Source organism: Calliopsis andreniformis, unplaced genomic scaffold, assembly GCF_051401765.1.
Source record: "Calliopsis andreniformis isolate RMS-2024a unplaced genomic scaffold, iyCalAndr_principal scaffold0004, whole genome shotgun sequence".
NCBI lineage: Eukaryota > Metazoa > Arthropoda > Insecta > Hymenoptera > Andrenidae > Calliopsis > Calliopsis andreniformis.
Window position 1 is genome coordinate 5,778,990 of NW_027480424.1, and position 13,353 is coordinate 5,792,342.

Sequence of the window (13,353 nt, forward strand, 5' to 3'; positions counted from 1 at the left end):
CTAGGCTTTACTCTTGGGCGTTGCTCCACCAGATCGAATAGTTAGGACCTAAGTAGTCAACGCCTGAAGCATAAAATACAATATAAATACAACAGCTTTTCCACTGTATAAAATGAATATTTGCAAACAGTCTGAAAGTAATGGTCATTTCTACGTTCCGGGCAACCTAGGATTCACTCTAGGGCGTTGCTCCACCACGTCGAATAGCTACGACCTTAGAAGACAACGCTTGAAGCATAAAATACAATAAAAATACAACAGTTTTTCCATCGAATAACAGGAATAATTGCTACCAGTGTGAAAGACATTGTCATTTCTACGTTCCGGGTATCCTAGGCTTCATTCTGGATCGTTGCCCCACGAGATCGAATAGCTACGACCTAAGAAAACAACGCCTGAAGCATAAAATACAATAAAACTACTACAGTTTTTCCATCGTATAACAGGGATAATTGCAACCAGTGTGAAAGATATGGTCATTTCTACGTTCCGGGCAACCTAGGCTTGACTCTATGGCGTTGCTCCACCAGATCGACAAGTTAGGGCCTAAGAAGTCAACGCCAGAAGCATAAAATACAATATAAATACAACAGCTTTTCCATCGTATAACAGGAATAATTGCAACCAGTGTGAAAGTAATGCCCATTTCTACGTTCCGGGCATCCTAGGCTTCACTCTACGGCGTTGCTCCACCAGATCGTATAGTTAGGTCCATAGAAAACAACGACAGAAGCATAAAATATAATAAAAATACAAGAGTATTTCCATCGTACATAAGGAACAATTGCAACCAGTGTGAAAGTGCTGGTCATTTCTACGTTCCGGGCAACCTACGCTGCACTCTAGGGCGTTGCTCCACCAGATCGAGTAGTTAGGGCCTGAAAAGTCAACGTCGGAAGCATATAATACAATATAAATACAACAGCTTTTCCATCGTATAAAACGGATAATTGCAACCAGTGTGAAGGTACTGGCCATTTCTACGTTCCGGGCAGACTAGGCTTCACTCTAGGTCGTTGCTCCACCAGATCGAATAGTTAGGGCTTAAGAAGTCACCGCCAGAAGGATGAAATACAATAAAAACACAATAGTTTTTCATCGTATAACAGGAATAATTGCAACCAGCGTGAAAGTAATGGTCATTTCTGCGTTCCGGGCAACCTACGCTTCACTCTAGGGTGTTGCTCCGCCACATCGAATAGCTACGGCCTTAGAAGTCAACGCCAGAAGCATAAAATACAATATAAATAAAATTGGTTTTCCATCGTATAAAACGAATAATTGCAACCAGTGTGAAAGTTATGGTCATTTCTACATTCCGGGCAACCTAGGCTTTACTCTTGGGCGTTGCACCACCAGATCGAATAGTTAGGACCTAAGTAGTCAACGCCTGAAGCCTAAAATACAATATAAATACACCAGCTTTTCCACTGTATAAAATGAATATTTGCAAACAGGCTGAAAGTAATGGTCATTTCTACGTTCCGGGCAACCTAGGATTCACTCTAGGGCGTTGCTCCACCACGTCGAATAGCTACGACCTTAGAAGACAACGCTTGAAGCATAAAATACAATAAAAATACAACAGTTTTTCCATCGTATGAAACGAATAATTGCAACCGGTGTAAAAGTTATGGACATTTCTACGTTCCAGGCAACCTAGGCTTCACTCTAGGGCGTTGTTCCACCAGATCGAATAGTTAGGTCCTGGGAAGTCATCTCCAGAAGCATAAAATACAATGTAAATTCAACAGCTTTTCCTTCGTTTAAAACGAATAATTGCAACCAGTGTGAAGGTAATGCCCATTTCTACGTTCCGGGCATCCTAGGCTTCACTCTACGGCGTTGCTTCACCAGATCGTATCAGTTAGGTCCATAGAAAACAACCACAGAAGCATAAAATATAATAAAAATACAAGAGTATTTCCATCGTATATAAGGAACAATTGCAACCAGTGTGAAAGTGCTGGTCATTTCTACGTTCCGGGCAACCTACGCTGCACTCTAGGGCGTTGCTCCACCAGATCGAGTAGTTAGGGCCTGAAAAGTCAACGTCGGAAGCATATAATACAATATAAATACAACAGCTTTTCCATCGTATAAAACGGATAATTGCAACCAGTGTGAAGGTACTGGCCATTTCTACGTTCCGGGCAGACTAGGCTTCACTCTAGGTCGTTGCTCCACCAGATCGAATAGTTAGGGCTTAAGAAGTCACCGCCAGAAGGATGAAATACAATAAAAACACAATAGTTTTTCATCGTATAACAGGAATAATTGCAACCAGCGTGAAAGTAATGGTCATTTCTTCGTTCCGGGCAACCTAGGCTTCAGTCTAGGGCGTTGCTCCAACACGTAGAATAGCTACGACATTAGAAGACAACGCCTGAAGCATAAAATACAATAAAAATACAACAGTTTCTCCATCGTATAACAGGAGTAATTGCAACCATTGTGAAAGACATTGTCATTCCTTTGTTCCGAGCAACCTAGGCGTCACTCTGGGACGTTGCCCCACGAGATCGAACAGCTGCGGCCTTAGAAGACAACGCCAGAAGCATAAAATACAATATGAAGAAAACAGTTTTTCCATCCTATAAAATGAATAATAGCAACCAGTGTGAAAGTAATGGCCATTTCTATGTTCCGGGCAACCTAGGCTTCACACTATGGCGTTGCTCCACCAGATCGACAAGTTAGGGCCTAAGACGTCAACGCCAGAAGCATAAAATACAATATAAATACAACAGTTTTTCCATCGTATAAAACGAATAAATGCAACCAGAGTGAAGGTAATGCCCATTTCTACGTTCCTGACATCCTAGGCTTCACTCTAGGGCGTTACTTCACCAGATCGTATAGTTAGGTCCATAGAACACAACGACAGAAGCATAAAATATAATAAAAATACAAGAGTATTTCCGTCGTATATAAGGAACAATTGCAACCAGTGTGAAAGTGCTGGTCATTTCTACGTTCCGGGCAACCTACGCTGCACTCTAGGGCGTTGCTCCACGAGACCGAATAGTTAGGGCCTAAGAAGTCATCGCTAGAAGCATAAAATGCAATATAAATACAACAGTCTTTCCATCGTATAAAACGAATAATTGCAACCAGTATGAGAGGTATGGTCATTTCTACGTTCCGGGCAACCTAGGCTTCACTCTAGGGCGTTGTTCCACCAGGCCGAATAGTTAGGGCCTAAGGAGTCCACGCCAGAAGCATAAAATACAATATAAATACAACAGTTTTTCCATCGTATAAAAGGAATAATTGCAACCAGTGTGAAAGTGATGGTCATTTCTACGTTCCGGGCAACCTAGGCTTCACTCTGGGGCGTTGTTCCACCAGACCGAATAGTTAGGGCCTAAGAAGTCAACGCCATAAGAATAAAATACAATATAAATATACCAGTTTTTCCATCGTATAAAACGAATAATAGCAACCAGTTGTCTAGGTTATGGTCATTTCAACGTTCCTGGCAATCTAGGCTTCACTCTAGGGCGTTGCTCCACCCGATCGAATAGTCAGGGCCTAAGAAGTGAACGCCAGAAGCATAAAATACCATATAAATACAACAGTTTTTCCAACGTATAACAGGAATAATTGCAACCAGTTTGAAAGTTAAGGTCATTTCTACTTTCCGGGCAACCTAGGCTTCACCCTAGGGCGTTGTTCCACCCGATCGAATAGTCAGGGCCTAAGAAGTGAACGCCAGAAGCATATAATACAATATAAATACATCAGTTTTTCCATCGTATAAAACGAATAATTGCAACCAGTGTGAAAGTTATGGTCATTTCTACGTTCCAGGCAACCTAGGCTACACTCTAGGGCGTTGATCCAACAGATCGAATAGTTGGTGCCTTAGAAGTCAACGTCAGAAGCATAAAATACAATATAAATACAACAGTTTTTCCATCGTATAAAACGAATAATTGCAACCAGTATGAAAGTTATGGTCATTTCTACTTCCCGGGCAGCCTAGGCTTCACCCTAGGGCGTTGCTCCAACAGATTGAATAGTTAGGGACTTAGAAGTCAACACCAGGAGCATAAAATACAATATAAATACAACAGGTTTTCCATCCTATAATATGAATAATTGCTACCAGTGCGAAAGTGATGATCATTTCTTCGTTCCGGGCAACCTAGACTTCACTCTAGTGCGTTGTTCCACCAGATCGAATGGTTAAGGCCTAAGAAGTGAACGCCAGAAGCATAAAATACAATATAAATACAACAGTTTTTCCATCGTATAAACCGGATAATTGCAACCAGTATGAAAGTTATGGTCATTTCTACTTTCCGTGCAACCCAGGATTCACACTGGGGCGTTGCTCCAACAGATTGAATAGTTAGTGCCTGAGAAGTCAACGCCCGAAGCATCAAATGCAATAAAAATACAACAGTTTTTCCATCGTATAAAACGAATAATTGCAACCAGTGTGAAAGTTATGGTCATTTCTACGTTCCAGGCAACCTAGGCTACACTCTAGGGCGTTGATCCATCAGATCGAATAGTTGGTGCCTTAGCTGTCAACGTCAGAAGCATAAAATACAATATAAATACAACAGTTTTTCCATCGTATAAAACGAATAATTGCAACCAGTATGAAAGTTATGGTCATTTCTACTTTCCGGGCAGCCTAGGCTTCACCCTAGGGCGTTGCTCCAACAGATTGAATAGTTAGGGACTTAGAAGTCAACACCAGGAGCATAAAATACAATATAATTACAACAGGTTTTCCATCCTATAATATGAATAATTGCTACCAGTGCGAAAGTGATGATCATTTCTTCGTTCCGGGCAACCTAGACTTCACTCTAGTGCGTTGTTCCACCAGATCGAATGGTTAAGGCCTAAGAAGTGAACGCCAGAAGCATAAAATACAATATAAATACAACAGTTTTTCCATCGTATAAACCGGATAATTGCAACCAGTATGAAAGTTATGGTCATTTCTACTTTCCGTGCAACCCAGGATTCACCCTGGGGCGTTGGTCCAACAGATTGAATAGTTAGTGCCTGAGAAGTCAACGCCCGAAGCATCAAATGCAATAAAAATACAACAGTTTTTCCATCATATAAAACGAATAATTGCAACCAGTATGAAAGTTATGGACATTTCTACTTTCCGGGCAGCCTAGGCTTCACCCTAGGGCGTTGCTTCAACAGATTGAATAGTTAGTGCCTTAGAACTCAACGCCAGAAGCATCAAATGCAATAAAAATACAACAGCTTTTCCATCATATAACAGGAGTAATTGCAACCAGTTTGAAAGTGATGATCATTTCTACGTTCCGGGCACCCTAGGCTTCACTCTAGGGCGTTGCTCCACCATATCGAATACTTCGTGCCTTAGAAGTCAACGTCAGAAGCATAAAATACAGTATAAATACAACAGTTTTTCCATCGTATAAAACGAATAATTGCAACCAGTGTGAAAGTTATGGTCATTTCTACGTTCCGGGCAACCTAGGCTTCACTCTAGGGCGTTGCTCCACAAGCTCGAATGGTTGGTGCCTCAGAAGTCAACGTTAGAAGTTAAAAATACATTATAAATACAACAGTTTTTCCATCGTATAAAACGAATAATTGCAACTAGTGTGAAACTGATGGTCATTTCTACGTTCCGGGCAACCAACGCTTCACTCTAGGGTGTTGCTCCACCACATCGAATAGCTACGGCCTTAGAAGTCAACGCCAGAAGCATACAGTACAATAAAAATGCAACAGTTTTTCCATCGTATAACAGGAATAATTGCAAGCAGTGTGAACGTAATGGTCATTTCAGCGATACGGGCAACCTAGGCTTCACTCTAGAGCGTTGCTCCACCTGATCGAACAGCTACGGCCTTAGAAGTCAACGCCAGAAGCATAAAATACAATATGAATAAAACAGTTTTTCCATTGTATAGAGTGAATAATTGCAAGCAGTGTGAAAGTAACGGCCATTTCTACGTTCCAGGCAACCTAGGCTTCACTCTAGGGCGTTTATCCACCAGATCGTCTAGTTAGGGCCATAGAAAACAGCGACAGAAGCATAAAATATAATAAAAATATAAGAGTTTTTCCATCGTATATAAGGAACAACTGCTACCAGTGTGAAAGTGATGGTCATTTCTACTTTCCGGGCAACCTGCGCTTCACTCTAGGGCGTTGCTCCACCAGATCGATTAGTGAGGGCCTTAGAAAACAGCGACAGAAGCATAAAATACAATAAAAATACAACAGCTTTTCCATCGTATAAAAGGAATAATTGCAACCAGTGTGAAACTAATGGTCATTTCTACGTTCCCGGCTACATATGCTTCACTATTGGACGTTGCCCCACCAGATCGAATAGCTAGGACCTTAGCAGTCAACGACAGAAGCATAAAATACAATAAAAATATATAAGTTTTTCCGTCGTATAAAACGAATAATGGCAACCAGTGTGAAAATTATGGTCATTTCTACATTCCGGCAACCTAGGCTTTACTCTTGGGCGTTGCTCCACCAGATCGAATAGTTAGGACCTAAGTAGTCAACGCCTGAAGCATAAAATACAATATAAATACAACAGCTTTTCCACTGTATAAAATGAATATTTGCAAACAGTCTGAAAGTAATGGTCATTTCTACGTTCCGGGCAACCTAGGATTCACTCTAGGGCGTTGCTCCACCACGTCGAATAGCTACGACCTTAGAAGACAACGCTTGAAGCATAAAATACAATAAAAATACAACAGTTTTTCCATCGAATAACAGGAATAATTGCTACCAGTGTGAAAGACATTGTCATTTCTACGTTCCGGGTATCCTAGGCTTCATTCTGGATCGTTGCCCCACGAGATCGAATAGCTACGACCTAAGAAAACAACGCCTGAAGCATAAAATACAATAAAACTACTACAGTTTTTCCATCGTATAACAGGGATAATTGCAACCAGTGTGAAAGATATGGTCATTTCTACGTTCCGGGCAACCTAGGCTTGACTCTATGGCGTTGCTCCACCAGATCGACAAGTTAGGGCCTAAGAAGTCAACGCCAGAAGCATAAAATACAATATAAATACAACAGCTTTTCCATCGTATAACAGGAATAATTGCAACCAGTGTGAAAGTAATGCCCATTTCTACGTTCCGGGCATCCTAGGCTTCACTCTACGGCGTTGCTCCACCAGATCGTATAGTTAGGTCCATAGAAAACAACGACAGAAGCATAAAATATAATAAAAATACAAGAGTATTTCCATCGTACATAAGGAACAATTGCAACCAGTGTGAAAGTGCTGGTCATTTCTACGTTCCGGGCAACCTACGCTGCACTCTAGGGCGTTGCTCCACCAGATCGAGTAGTTAGGGCCTGAAAAGTCAACGTCGGAAGCATATAATACAATATAAATACAACAGCTTTTCCATCGTATAAAACGGATAATTGCAACCAGTGTGAAGGTACTGGCCATTTCTACGTTCCGGGCAGACTAGGCTTCACTCTAGGTCGTTGCTCCACCAGATCGAATAGTTAGGGCTTAAGAAGTCACCGCCAGAAGGATGAAATACAATAAAAACACAATAGTTTTTCATCGTATAACAGGAATAATTGCAACCAGCGTTAAAGTAATGTTCATTTCTTCGTTCCGGGCAACCTAGGCTTCACTCTAGGGCGTTGCTCCACCACATCAAATAGCTACGGCCTTAGAAGTCAACTTCAGAAGCATAAAATACAATATAAATAAAATTGGTTTTCCATCGTATAAAACGAATAATTGCAACGAGTGTGAAGGTTATGGACATTTCTACATTCCGGGCAACCTAGGCTTTACTCTTGGGCGTTGCTCCACCAGGTCGAATAGCTAGGGACTTAGAATTCGACGCCAGGAGCATAAAATACAATATAAATACAACAGTCTTTCCATCGTATAAAACGAATAATTGCAACCAGTATGAAAGGTATGGTCCTTTCTACGTTCCGGGCAACCTAGGCTTCACTCTAGGGCGTTGTTCCACCAGACCGAATAGTTAGGGCCTAAGGAGTCCACGCCAGAAGCATAAAATGAAATATAAATACAACAGCTTTTCCATCGTATAAAACGGATAATGGCAACCAGTGTGAACGTACTGGTCATTTCTACGTTCCGGGCAACCTAGGCTACAGTCTAGGGCGTTGCTCCGCCAGATCGAATAGTTAGGGCCTAAGAAGTCAACGCCAGATGCATAAAATACAATATAAATACAACAGTTTTTCCATCGTATAACAGGAATAATTGCAAACAGTGTGAAGGTAATGGTCATTTCTGCGCTCCTGGCAACCTAGGCTTCACTCTAGGGTGTTGCTCCACCACATCGAATAGTTAGGTCCTTAGAAGTCAACGGCAGAAGTATAAAATACAATATAAATAGAAGAGCTTTTCCATCGCATAAAATGAATATCTGCAACCAGTGTGAAAGTACTGGTCATTTCTACGTTCCGGGCAACCTAGGCTTCACTCTAGGGCGTTGTTCCACCAGACCGAATAGTTAGGGCCTAAGGAGTCCACGCCAGAAGCATAAAATACAATAAAAATGGAATAGCTTTTCCATCGTATAACACGAATAATGGCAACCAGCGTGAAGCTATTGGTCATTTCTACGTTCCGGGCAACAGAGGCTTCACTCTAGGGCGTTGTTCCACCGGACCGAATAGTTAGGGCCTAAGAAGTCATCGCCAGAAGCATAAAGTACAATATAAATACAACAGTTTTTTCATCGTATAAAACGAATAATTGCAACCAGTATGAAAGTTATGGTCATTTCTACGTTCCGGGCAACCTAGGCTTCACTCTAGGGCGTTGTTCCACGAGACCGAATAGTTAGGGCCTAAGAAGTCAACGCCAGAAGCATAAAATACAATAAAAATGGAATAGCTTTTCCATCGTATAACACGAATAATGGCAACCAGCGTGAAAGTTATGATCATTTCTGCGTTTCGGGCAACCTAGGCTTCACACCATGGCCTTGCTCCACCAGATCGAATAGTTAGGGCCTTAAAAGTCAACGCCCGAAGTATAAAACACAACATAAATACAACAGCTTTTCCACTGTATAAAATGAATATTTGCAAACAGTGCGAAAGTAGTGGTCATTTCTACGTTCCGGGCAACCTAGGCTTCAGTCTAGGGCGTTGCTCCAACACGTAGAATAGCTACGACATTAGAAGACAACGCCTGAAGCATAAAATACAATAAAAATACAACAGTTTCTCCATCGTATAACAGGAGTAATTGCAACCATTGTGAAAGACATTGTCATTCCTTTGTTCCGAGCAACCTAGGCGTCACTCTGGGACGTTGCCCCACGAGATCGAACAGCTGCGGCCTTAGAAGACAACGCCAGAAGCATAAAATACAATATGAAGAAAACAGTTTTTCCATCGTATAAAATGAATAATAGCAACCAGTGTGAAAGTAATGGCCATTTCTATGTTCCGGGCAACCTAGGCTTCACACTATGGCGTTGCTCCACCAGATCGACAAGTTAGGGCCAAAGACGTCAACGCCAGAAGCATAAAATACAATATAAATACAACAGTTTTTCCATCGCATAAAACGAATAAACGCAACCAGAGTGAAGGTAATGCCCATTTCTACGTTCCTGACATCCTAGGCTTCACTCTAGGGCGTTACATCACCAGATCGTATAGTTAGGTCCATAGAAAACAACGACAGAAGCATAAAATATAATAAAAATACAAGAGTATTTCCGTCGTATATAAGGAACAATTGCAACCAGTGTGAAAGTGCTGGTCATTTCTACGTTCCGGGCAACCTACGCTGCACTCTAGGGCGTTGCTCCACGAGACCGAATAGTTAGGGCCTAAGAAGTCATCGCCAGAAGCATAAAATGCAATATAAATACAACAGTCTTTCCATCGTATAAAACGAATAATTGCAACCAGTATGAGAGGTATGGTCATTTCTACGTTCCGGGCAACCTAGGCTTCACTCTAGGGCGTTGTTCCACCAGACCGAATAGTTAGGGCCTAAGGAGTCCACGCCAGAAGCATAAAATACAATATAAATACAACAGTTTTTCCATCGTATAACAGGAATAATTGCAACCAGTGTGAAAGTGATGGTCATTTCTACGTTCCGGGCAACCTAGGCTTCACTCTGGGGCGTTGTTCCACCTGACCGAATAGTTAGGGCCTAAGAAGTCAACGCCATAAGAATAAAATACAATATAAATATACCAGTTTTTCCATCGTATAAAACGAATAATAGCAACCAGTTGTCTAGGTTATGGTCATTTCAACGTTCCTGGCAATCTAGGCTTCACTCTAGGGCGTTGCTCCACCAGATCGATAAGTCAGGACGTTAGAAGTCAACGCCCGAAGCATAAAATGCAAAATAAATAGAACAGCTTTTCCATTGTATAAAACGAATAATTGCTACCAGTGTAAAAGTTATGGTCATTTCTACGTTCCGGGCAACCTAGGCTTCACTCTAGGGCGTTGCTCCACCAGATCGAATAGTTAGGGCCTAAGAAGTGAACGCCAGAAGCATAAAATACAATATAAATACAACAGTTTTTCCATCCTATAAAACGAATAATTGCATCCAGTATGAAAGTTATGGTCATTTCTACTTTCCGGGCAACCTAGGCTTCACCCTAGGGCGTTGCACCACCAGATCGAATAGTTAGGGCCTTAGAAGTCAACGCCCGAAGCATAAAATGCAAAATAAATAGAACAGTTTTTCCATCGTATAAAACGAATAATTGCTACCAGTGTGAAGGTTATGGTCCTTTCTACTTTCCGGGCGACCTAGGCTTCGCCCTAGGGCGTTGCTCCAACCGATGGAATAGCTAGCGCCTTAGAAGTCAATGCCCGACGCATAAAATGCAATAAAAATACAACAGTTTTTACATCCTATAACAGGAATAATTGCAACCAGTTTGAAAGTGATGGTCATTTCTACGTACCGGGCAACGTAGGCTTCACTCTAGGGCGTTGCTCCACCAGATCGAATAGTTAGGTCCTTAGAAGTCAACGCCCGAAGCGAAAAATACAAAATAAATAGAACAGTTTTTCCATCGTATAAAACGAATAATTGCTACCAGTGTGAAAGTTATGGTCATTTCTACTTTCCGGGCAACCTAGGCTTCACTCTAGGGCGTTGCTCCACCACATCAAATAGCTACGGCCTTAGAAGTCAACGCCACTAACATAACATACAATATAAATACTGGAGCTTTTCCATCGTATGACAGGAATAACTGCAACCAGTGTGATGGTACTGGTCATTTCTACGTACCGGGCATCCGAGGCTTCACTCTAGCGCGTTTCTCCACGAGATCGAATAGCTGGGGCCTAAGAAGTCAACGCCAGAAGCTTAAAATACAATAAAAATACATCAGTTTTTCCGTCGTATAAAACGAATAATGGCAACCAGTGTGAAAGTTATGGTCATTTCTACGTTCCGGGCAACCTACGCTTCACTCTAGGGTGTTGCTCCACCACATCGAATAGCTACGGCCTTAGAAGTCAACGCCAGAAGCATAAAATACAATATTAATAACACAGGTTTTCCATCGTATAAAACGAGTAATTGCAACCAGTGTGAAGGTTATGGACATTTCTACATTCCGGGCAACCTAGGCTTTACTCTTGGGCGTTGCTCCACCAGGTCGAATAGCTAGGGACTTAGAATTCGACGCCAGGAGCATAAAATACAATAAAAATACAAAAGCTTTTCCGTCGTATAAAACGAATAATGGCAACCAGTGTGAAGGTGATGGTCATTTCTACGTTCCGGTCAACCTAGCCTTCACTCTAGGGCGTTGCTCCATCAGATCGCATAGTTAGGGCCTTAGAAGTCAACGCCAGAAGCATAAAATACAAAATAAATACAACACTTTTTCCATCGTATAAAACGAATAATTGCAACCAGTGTGAAAGTTATGGTCATTTCTACATTCCGGGCAACCTAGGCTTTACTCTTGGGCGTTGCACCACCAGATCGAATAGTTAGGACCTAAGTAGTCAACGCCTGAAGCCTAAAATACAATATAAATACACCAGCTTTTCCACTGTATAAAATGAATATTTGCAAACAGTCTGAAAGTAATGGTCATTTTTACGTTCCGGGCAACCTAGGATTCACTCTAGGGCGTTGCTCCACCACGTCGAATAGCTACGACCTTAGAAGACAACGCTTGAAGCATAAAATACAATAAAAATACAACAGTTTTTCCATCGTATGAAACGAATAATTGCAACCGGTGTAAAAGTTATGGACATTTCTACGTTCCAGGCAACCTAGGCTTCACTCTAGGGCGTTGTTCCACCAGATCGAATAGTTAGGTCCTGGGAAGTCATCTCCAGAAGCATAAAGTACAATATAAATACAACAGTTTTTTCATCCTATAAACGAATAATTGCAACCAGTATGAAAGTTATGGTCATTTCTACGTTCCGGGCAACCTAGGCTTCACTCTAGGGCGTTGTTCCACGAGACCGAATAGTTAGGGCCTAAGAAGTCAACGCCAGAAGCATAAAATACAATAAAAATGGAATAGCTTTTCCACCGTATAACACGAATAATTGCAACCAGCGTGAAAGTTATGATCATTTCTGCGTTTCGGGCAACCTAGGCTTCACACCATGGCCTTGCTCCACCAGATCGAATAGTTAGGGCCTTAAAAGTCAACGCCCGAAGTATAAAACACAACATAAATACAACAGCTTTTCCACTGTATAAAATGAATATTTGCAAACAGTGCGAAAGTAATGGTCATTTCTACGTTCCGGGCAACCTAGGCTTCAGTCTAGGGCGTTGCTCCAACACGTAGAATAGCTACGACATTAGAAGACAACGCCTGAAGCATAAAATACAGTAAAAATACAACAGTTTCTCCATCGTATAACAGGAGTAATTGCAACCAGTGTGAAAGACATTGTCATTCCTTTGTTCCAAGCAACCTAGGCGTCACTCTGGGACGTTGCCCCACGAGATCGAACAGCTGCGGCCTTAGAAGACAACGCCAGAAGCATAAAATACAATATGAAGAAAACAGTTTTTCCATCGTATAAAATGAATAATAGCAACCAGTGTGAAAGTAATGGCCATTTCTATGTTCCGGGCAACCTAGGCTTCACACTATGGCGTTGCTCCACCAGATCGACAAGTTAGGGCCTAAGACGTCAACGCCAGAAGCATAAAATACAATATAAATACAACAGTTTTTCCATCGTATAAAACGAATAAATGCAACCAGAGTGAAGGTAATGCCCATTTCTACGTTCCTGACATCCTAGGCTTCACTCTAGGGCGTTACTTCACCAGATCGTATAGTTAGGTCCATAGAAAACAACGACAGAAGCATAAA